Source organism: Phoxinus phoxinus, assembly GCF_949152265.1.
Source record: "Phoxinus phoxinus genome assembly, chromosome: 9".
Classification (NCBI taxonomy): Eukaryota; Metazoa; Chordata; class Actinopteri; order Cypriniformes; family Leuciscidae; genus Phoxinus; species Phoxinus phoxinus.
Genome location: NC_136884.1, coordinates 5,213,490 through 5,222,738, shown reverse-complemented (window position 1 = coordinate 5,222,738; position 9,249 = coordinate 5,213,490). Strand labels below are relative to the sequence as shown.

The following is a 9,249-nucleotide window of genomic DNA, read 5'->3' as shown; positions in this document are numbered from 1 at the left end:
CTCCTTCCGTCGTGCTCCATCTTCTTCTCCTATTCATTCACCCATACCAGCCGTTCCCTCGTTTCTTTCTTTTCCTGTAACTCTGCTTAGGACTCAATCATGGCTGTTTTGTACCAGAATAAAACATACAAATTAAAACCAAATAAATAAATAAAATGATATGCAAATATATTTATATGAATTAAACTGACATATATAACAATTAAGTGCAAATGTATATTTTTCTTGCAGATGCTTTTATTTTTTATAATGATTATGATGATTATTATTATTACATTTCTACAAACTTTTCCCAGGACCACAGGAGGAAAACAACTGTAGACCTATATGATGTTTTATATAGGCTGCAATTCATAATCATAATCCAACAATTTTCCATCTCCAGATTATTAATTTTTAGCATAAATGTTGTCAAATTAGAACAATATTGTTTTTACTGGTAATAATTTGATCAGACTTGGTGATATAAGAATAAGGCATTGCATTTTATCATCACAATATATATATTGTGTATGTATATTTTATAGATTTTTATATTTTATACATTTTTAAAAGTTACATTTTTAGATACAAATATTTTTCTTATTTCAATTTTATTCCGATTTTTAATATCTCCATAACTCATTATGACATTATTTTTTCTAAATATAATCTGCCTTTTCCTTTTTGGGGTATTTAAGCTGCTTCAGATGCAGCTTCTGTGCCGCCTTTGCTGTGTAAAGATGGGATTGTACTCTCTTTTTCATTTCCCTCTTTAAAGCTGGAGGAAGATGACTCATGCGCGCTGCTCTCGTTCTGAAAGTGAACGCATGTCTCTCTCTCTCTCTCTCTCCTCCGAGCCCATATGGCTTTCTGCACTGACAGCTCAGGAAACCAGACACAGGCCAAACTGGCCACACATCAGTCACTCTCTCTCTTCTATGACGCACACGGCCCCCTCTCACTCTCTCTTTCCTCCTTCCTCTCCGTCAATTTGTTCCCAGTAAGAAGTCTGATAGGACTTGGTGTAGTGTGGAGAACCAGCAGGGATCCTGCTATAAAAGCGCAGGGGCTGTTAGAGCTACTTTATTCCCTAATAAATAGATGGACGCAGCAGTCAGGGGCCTGTACGTAGCTGAGGAGGAAGCCATGTGTCTGTTCCCGACGTGATGGTGGGGGTTGGAGAGGACGCCCTCACCGGGACGGGACAGGTCTGGGGTCAGTCCCCCCAGGGCGGTGCGGGACACAGCACATGTTATAGATTTGAGGGGTGATGGCACTGGAAGAGTTTGGGTCCTGTTCTTGTGCTTCCAAAAGCAAACTCAAATGACCATCAAATGCACATCAAAACACTGTCGGAAAAATTAATTATAAAAATGCACAATGCAATTTTGAAATGATCTGCCTTTTCTGAGGTACTGACATCAAAATACAAACATTTGCTGATAACTATCAGCATTGATAATCAAAAATCAATCACAAAACTGACAATACAAGATTTTTCTCAGTATTTAAGAAAACTATAATAGAGCCACAAGAAATATTCATGCCTTACAATGAATAAGCTAAAAGCTTTTACATGCAAAATATAATGGGCAAGAATCTAACTGCGATCAAGTTCAGCTTACACCGTTTATGACCTTTCCCTCATGAAAGCACACAGATTTAGGTATGTACATGACCTTACATGCTGTCAGCTTATTAAGCATAATCGGTGCAACATCATGCATGTCAGCGCACTCATTGTGTGTCATAACTATCAAAAATCAGCACAAAACCCCACGTTTTGCAAAGCAATACAACGAGACCAGAAAACCATGTTTACATTGAAATCTTTGGGTTTTTCTTTACATCAAACGAGAAAAATATGATGCACAAACGTGTTTACATGCAAAGCAAAAGTCCTGATAAAATAACATGATTTAAAACACATGACTTTGTGTGTATTATTATGGACAATCGATACAATTGTGCAAGCCAACACACTCATTGATGTTACACTTCTTGATCAAGACAGCAAGATTACACTGGACGTTTCAGCATTTTCAGTATTATATCATATAGGTCTCCTAAAAGTCATGTTACACCTCATATCTAATCGTAAGATTACTTGTGAGAGATATGTGACCGGGACGTGGTCACCAGTGTCTGAAAACACAATCCGGCTCACTAACAAACAAAAGAGTCACAATTAGAGTTTTGTCAGATGCATTAGGCGAAAAGGTATTGATTAAATGCTAAAAAGCATGCCAACTAAAAGGCTGGATCCTGTTTTTTTGGGGGGTCAAACAAGTCAATGGATGCACTTTGGTCATCTAACCCTGAATGAAATGGTCTCGAGTCTGAGTATCCAGGTCAGTTTCATATATGATGCTGCTTTTTTTCATGTCCATTTCTCTCACTATAGTATGGGGAGCTCATTCTCTCCCCAGGCAGCTCGGAGGACGCCGCCAGCCTGGGCACCGTGCCCAATTCAGTCCTGGCACTCTGACAGGCCGCTGGCTGCCCATCAGTCCTCCTGCGCTGCCCTGGAGAGCCCCTACCACCTCCTCTTCTCCTCCCTCTCCCCGTTCACCATCCTGGGACAACACAACATGACCCTCAGAAACAAGACCACAGGAAAAGGTTTTATCGCACATGGCAGCTTCACTATACAGACAATTAGTTATCAAACAGCAAAGGTGAATCAAACTCGCGCTCAAAATGCGCTTTTGTGTGAACCGAGCCACAGCGTGGAGGTAGAGAAATGCACTGCAGCACTGCTCATACGCGAGCACACAGTGAGAGGAAAGAGGACAAGTCCTCAAACGTGACCACACATACAAACACGCTGCAGCTGGAGGGTGGAGAGGTCGGAGTCTCCACAGTCTCGGCCTGATTAAAACTCCCAGCACTGCCTCTCACTCCCCCTGGATTGATTAACCTGACCTGTATCGGATCAACCCCTCGGGACGCGAGCGCAGCCTACTTTCCTGAAGTGGATGAGAGGAACAGGAACGGGTTGGGAGGGGGCAAGAGAGGTGGAAAGGAGAGAGACAGAACGGGAGAGGGGCAAAAAGGGACTAGCAAGAGAAGGAGAGCGAACCAGACCAGACTTGCACATCAGCGGCGTACTAACCCATGCTTTCAAGTTTTGCGTTTCCGGCCCTTTATGTTCAAAAACTTCTCTTTGCTCTCTCAAACACAACACACCTTTTTGTAATGTTTAATTCAAATGCAAACAATGCATTTCTGCGGGAATGTATCAATTATTTAGGTTTTCATTATTGTTATTATGAGGGCAGCACAGCTGCTCGGTGCGCTGTCAGCAGACGGCTGTCTCGGAGACAAACAGCTCGGCTTTCTTTTACACAATCAACACTCTCTAAAAGAGATACTCTCTGACAGCTATGGCGAGATGAACCAAAAATAAACGGGCACACACACACACACACACACACACACACACACACACACAGTATTCAGACTAATAGTGAATTACAAATCCTAATAATTTTTCACTGTGAAATTCTTATTTCAAAGGCGGAAACAAAAGAATGTTAAATAGAATATGAAATAATAATTGTAGTATATATATACTAACTATAGTTAATTTACTTTCTATTCTAAAAAAAAACTCTTTGTAGGGCAAAAATAATATATTAGCTTTGCCTTCTGTTAAGGTGTAATTTTTCTAGGAAGATTTGCTTCAGGTTTATTCCGGTTAGTCGATGACATGGGAGCACCGTAATTTAAAAAATAATAATGTCAGGGATTCTCAATTGGATTAAGATCAGATTGAACCAATCAGCAATTTCGTTCTTGAGCTTTTCCACTGCTAATATGGCTTACTGTTTAGAAATATTCCAGTCCTTTAGGAGATTGAAACAGGCTCTTCTGCAGTATTTCCCTGTATTCTTTCCCCCACAATCCATTCTTCTATTTTAACAAGATGCCCAGTGTCTGCTGATGAAAAACAGCCCTACAGTGTGATGCTATCACCAGCACACTTCAAAGTAAATGTGATGTTTTATCCAGTGTGGGCAGTGTTAGATTTGCACCATACGTATTACTTCAGATTTTAGCTGAAAAGTTTCATGTTGGTCTTATCTAACCAGACAAACTTTTCATACATTGCAACTGGGTCACAATTATGTTTTTTTTGTGTGTTTTTTTGGCAAACTCTACATTTGCTTTCACAATGTTCTTTTGGAGCTCAAATCTTGTCAGATTTCCTTGTTTGTGCAGATATTTTGAGAAAGGATTAATTCTTGATAATTGAACCAACTGGCTGCGATATTGTTTTGTACCATTTGCTAATATGCATTTGCTTTACTTTAACTTATTTGGAAGGCTTATTAGGCTTGATTTTCACAGCTGTCCTTCAGGTTCTCAACCTGAATAACGATGCCTTATAACTGTGGGGGTTTCATCTAGAAAAGATGAAAGTTTCTTTATTGATTCACATGTAAAGGCCAAGTGCAAAGCAACTGTATACATTTGCAACCAGCATATTTTGATTTATAAAAAGTTAACAGTTTCATCATAAAACAAAGCCGCATTCAAAGTTTCAGTGATTAAAAGAATAGCACAGAGCATGAAATTAAAATATTTTGTTGTAAATTACACTGTAAAATATATTGTATGAATGCAAAAGGGGCTTATGCAGGGCCTAAAACTAACTTTTTGTCACACCTGCCAATGGTTTACCGGCTATACATTTTTTTTTACCGGCCATGAAAATGTTTTTGCAAAGGAGTATTGACACCCTCAATTCCCTATTCCAATTTCGATAGCTAAACCTACTAGCAATACCTTATATAACAAAGATACCAAAGTGCTTTTCAGGGTTTTCAGGTAGGCCCGACAGTAGTTTTCAGGTACAGAAATGTATTAAAGTAAGCAAATGTAAAATAACACTGCACAGTCTTCACTGCACAAATGAAACATCCTTATTAAAGTTACAAAAGTTTTTCAGTCAAGAGCAGTGACTGATTTCTTCTTTGTCCTTTGTTATTTGATCAACAAAAACACAGACAGCGGCAGGAATATTAGGCTGCTGTCACTTTAAGAGAGAACGCACGGATCTAATAGATATTGTCCCGTCTTCTTGCGCTTGAATAAATTGTCAAGGCTTAAACTTTCATGACGACGCAACGCTGGGTCGTCAACCGTCGCGAGACTCGTTCATGTTTGTTCACATTCATGCATTTTTTTAATTCTTAAAAATGTTAGCATCTGGCGAGTGACACCAATTCACATACTCGCCAACGGCGATATTTACTCGCATTTGGTGAGTGTTCTTTTAGGCCCTGGGCTTATGTATGATCCGCTGTTCAATAAAAATAACCTGGTTGGTTTATGGGCCTAAATATTTTCGCAAAAGCACATTTCACAGACTTCCCAAATGCTACAAACGGTCTTTGTTGATAAAACGGGCCTCTTAACGCTCACAGCTCATGACCTCACCACTGAAACTTGCATTAACAGTAACCTCTCCTTGTGGGTGCGGGACCTTTGACATCTCTTAGCACTGGGTCTCAAAAGCTCCTGATGCTGAGGGCTTTACTATCTGGGTGGCTGATGTGTGTATTCTGCCCTTGAGTCACACAGTTGTTTGAAGAACACTTTTCAATGCGTTCCTAGTTCCTCCCTTTTTCCAGGCCCGGACACGCAGGAGACTAATTCAGTCATCTCTCTGTCTGTTTTGCTCTCTCGGTCTCTCTATTTTGTCTCCCGAAGGTCTTTGGTGAGCAATGTGACCATTGTGCAGGCAAACGGCCTGTTATTGTCGGTCATGCCATGAGAGAGAGGTTGAGTTTGAGAGAGAGTGTGTTTTGAACCCACTGTTTTCTGCCCTGTCAGTGTCTCTCCTCTTCACCACATTAGCACGGGCTGTTCCCTACGACTGCTTTGATGGTGAGCGCCGCAGGGCTCCGATCTCTGTTTCAGGTTGTAATTACTCTCTGGAGGGGCCTCACCTGGCTGTGGGCTCCAGGCATACAGAGGGAAGAGAGAGAGAGAGAGGAAGAAAAGGAAAGAAGTTGAAGACATGAAAAAACAGAAGATGAGACAGAAAAGGTGGGGTGAGAATATGAAATGGTAGAAAATACAGTGGGGCCAAAAGTCTGAGATGAGGGAAAAAAACTAAACAAATATTCAAATAATATTCAATTCAAAATAGTAAAATAAATTAAATAATTATAATAAAAAAATAATGTATACATGTGTATATGTATGTACACTGCCAAAGTTAGGACACTACCAAAAGTTTATTCAAAAGTTTGGAATAATTACATTTTCTAATGTTTATAAAAGAAAACACAGCTCAGCAAGGCAGTATAACTTTGTATATATATATACTGTACATATACATACAACTTATTATAATAATAGATTATATATTTATAGATATATTTTTATTATATTCAATATACTACTTTTATGATTTCATATTATTGTAGATTTTTGTTAAACAGTTTATATATTGCACTATTTCTAGGTAACTGAAACTCATTTGTTATAACTTGTGGTTAAAAATGTTGAATTAGAAAATTAGAAAAGATTGCAGAAGCATTTACATTAGCAGTCTCAGACATTTTGACTTGTGTGTATAAAACCAATACAGTTTTATATATATAAAAAAAATGCACAGTCAAACAACTTGCCTTCTACATCGCACTACGTATTGCTGCATTTCTGTGGCACCAGCATCAAAGATTCACACTCTGAAAGACAAACCTTGCAGCAGAAAGCAAACACCTCAGTCCATCAGACTGTCTATAAAGGAGAAGTGCATGGATATGACACATACAGAGCAATGAAATGAAATGTTATGGGAATATAAAGGGATTTGTTCGTTTTTTATCAGTAGTGGGATTAACATTACAATGCATTATGCAGGGAGAGTATTACATCATCTCCTGTTCTTTACACACAGGCACCGAGAGCATCGGCTTCCTGGTGTTTCCCCTGCAGAACCCCAACGGGGGTGCAGCTCCTAGGGAGATTCGACCTGATTTGAATAGAGTAACGTGGCTTCCCCTGCCGTAGAAGAAACTGTTGTCTGATTTCATGAAAAGCCCATTCAGCCGGCTGGATGTATGTGAACGTTTGTGCAAGTTACAGCCGCCAAAATCTCTCCTCAAACTGCCACCGCTTGCAAAACAAAAAAGCAGATTGGAGTCATACACGATGCCGAGAAAGAGAGAGAGAGAAACTACAAAGTAGCCTAAAATCTATTCATGAGGTGTCAGCTTTCAACAGCATGTTGACACATGCCTACGTCTCCTAGGAAACGGTTGCCCCAAGCGCAGTTATCAGCACAGTTCTGTGGCATGCAATTATCCAATTATCTCCCTCCCCTGAATCAGCACATCAAATCACATGACAGATCTTTTTTTTTTTTTTTTTTTTGCAAGGCCCTACAACACCTTCGCATTTGCATGTTGCACTTGTCCTTCCAGTTCTCACTGTCTGTCAGCAGATCCATTTTCACTTTCCTTCCCGGTAATCTTTTGTTTTTTATTTCCCCAAATGATCTCAACATCCTTATATGCTTCCTGTTTACTCTGACTATTTTGCTTTCGCTTGGTTCAATTTAGCCTGAATGATCATAAACTGTTAAATTAATAGCGCCGTCGCTCTGTTGCAAGAGCATGTTTTTTAATTGTTAGCTTTCGCTTGCTTTCTAACTCAATCCCCTCCCTTTCCTTTCTCACTCGTCCCCTCCTCCCGCTCTCTCTCTCTCTCTCTCTCTCTCTCTCTGCTTATTTCCAGGAGCAGCTTGAGTCCTGCTTTTGGCTCCGCAGGCCTGCTTTGAGAGTCTCTGACTCACAGCAGTGCAGTTCTGGAGCGGCCCTCCTCTCTGGCGGTGAGGCCGGCTGGAGGAGCCAGGGACAGGGGCCGCTGTCACAGACCTCTCGCCCCCTTACATGCTGGGCATCGGGGCGCAGCGCACATTTAGAGCCCTTCATCTGTCCACCATACAAGCCCAGGACCTGTCTGTCAGAGAGAGAGCGCATGAATTCAACTTGACGTCAGCATGAAATGGCGTCCGCAGCGTGTTTTTCTTCCAGTAATCAGAGTTGAAGAGAATATTCTATTAGACTAAAGACTTTAAGTGGACGATAAAAAAATAAGAGTGTTTCGTGAGCCGAAAGTTGTTTCAGAGACGAAGCGAGTTTTTATTAAACATAAGACTCTTAAAATAACGTTCCCCCTTTTTAAAAAAAGATATTTGGGCCTTTTTATCTCACAATTGCGAGATAACGTCAGAATTGTGGGATATAAACTCGCAATCCTAATTTTTTCTCTCGCAATTGTGACTTTTTTCTTATAATTGCGAATTTATTTAAAAAGCAAACAGGTTCCATTTTGATTTCATGTGAACTTGCAGGACTGAGCTGCTTCATAAATAATGTTGGATAGAGTTTTGTGCTTTACGCAATTATAACCTGAACAGTGAGAGTGGAAGGAGAGGGAAGAAAATAAGTGACATTTATTGACGAGAAAGAGAGAGAGAGAGAGAGAGAGAGAGAGAGAGAGAGAGAGAGAGAGAGAGAGAGAGAGAGAGAGAGAGAGAGAGAGAGAGAGAGAGAGAGACATGTGGTGAGCTAGAGAGAAGGTTCGAGACAGACAGAGAGTCGGAGAGGGGAGGGTTGGACTTCTGCTGTCAGTTGTGCAGTGCTGCATTTTCTTTTGTAAACACAAACGTGTGTGTGCTGCTTTTCTTCCTTCTTTCTGCTACACTCCAGTACCTTCTGCAAATGCTCCCGTCATATCGGCTAACAATGCCAAAGAGCCCACAGAGGGGGGCCTGAGGCCCAAAGACGGGGAAATATGCAAAAGGTGGAATAAAAACTACCTTACATAAGACTGACGGGGCAAACAGGCTGTACCGCCAGATTCATGGAGCATAACATTACGTGCCCCTTTGTTAGGGTTATGATGCAAAATGTTTCTTTTACAAGAAGAGAACAGCAGTATGACTAAATGATAAAAGCTTAAAACCATGATATTATTCTACAAGACTACAGAACTTTTCAAAGTATGTACTTGAATAATTTTTTTTTTTTTTTTTACAAATTAATAAATGCCATCAACGCAAAAAAAAAAGAAAAAGAAAAAAATGGAAAACTAGATTTTTATATATACATTTAACTAAAGTATATTAAATGTAGCTCTAGTATAATTTTTCAACATTTCACAATCAGCCCTTCTGTTTGTTTTGTTATATGCACACACAAACACACACACACGCACACACACACACGCACACACACACACACA

At 40.0% G+C, this 9,249-nt stretch overlaps 1 protein-coding gene across 1 annotated transcript in view; it reads right to left on the bottom strand.

Moving 5' to 3' along the window:
- wnt5b (wingless-type MMTV integration site family, member 5b) overlaps window positions 1-9,249 on the bottom strand; it is a 75,803-nt gene that overhangs the window by 18,226 nt on the left and 48,328 nt on the right. The window lies entirely within an intron of this gene.